Raw genomic sequence first — 1,037 nt, forward strand, 5'->3', positions numbered from 1 at the left:
GCGGGGTGGGGATGACCGCGTGAAGACGATCAGCTTTCTTTTGGCCTTAGCCCACTGGGGGGTATGGGGAGAGGGACTGCCGTCTAAACTACTGTCTATTTTTGGGACGTCCCAAAACCGCCTCAAACGATATACTTTCCAGTCCTGGATGTCGGATGACATAATATCGTACAGTGTGATAATGACTATTTAAGCGTCTTCCACATATTCTAATATTCTATGATTATGGCACGTCTCGCATTTGTACTGCATCAATCAATATTCTGGGCAATCACATTAGCTAATATCTCGGTTTATGCTTTTTTATTTTTGCTGACAATTTAAATTAATAATGACACCTTATATATGGATTTAATTTTTGACTTCTGAGTTAATAATGAATCAGAACTACGTTACTCCTCGTAAACTAATTTTTAATATTATGGAATAATAATAATTTTGAAAATAATAATTAGCGTGTGAAAAACAATTAAAATTAGGCCTAACAATATCACCGATGCTGATAGTGTCATGAATTATTGTTACAGACGGAACGCAGACAGGAGATGTTGTTTTACAATTACTTTTTTATTTTAATAATATGTATAAAACTATCCAATTCACATTTACAATATTTTTTTGAGGAGCTTAACACATAGAGTAATACTCTATGGCTCAACAGGCTTATCAAGCCCCGCCCTCCCTATTTCTAACAATGCTATAAATTCTTTATGAAAGAGTGCTACCTAATAAGCACGAAGAAGATATTGATTTTCTTCCACAACAACAAATACATTATAAGTTCTTCAATTAACAAATATTATAAATTAAATTTTTTCAAGATACGAATGCTTCTCTTTAGTCTGACCTATACTAGTAGCTCGTAAGACTTCCCATAAACAATACTCCAAATTATATAATAAATACTAGAATTAAATTAACCACTGGTTAAGTCACAATTACAACACTATCTCTTTAGAGGTACGCACAGACGAATACCTAAAATGTATAGGTTGTTTGCTTAAACTACGTTAATTTAATTTATCATTGTTCTACTG

Source organism: Adelges cooleyi, unplaced genomic scaffold (assembly GCF_023614345.1).
Source record: "Adelges cooleyi isolate 19-005CV unplaced genomic scaffold, UGA_ACOO_1.1 ACOO_flye_CR_arks_rails_tigmint_CR_PRNA_9, whole genome shotgun sequence".
In the NCBI taxonomy this organism is placed as follows: Eukaryota; Metazoa; Arthropoda; class Insecta; order Hemiptera; family Adelgidae; genus Adelges; species Adelges cooleyi.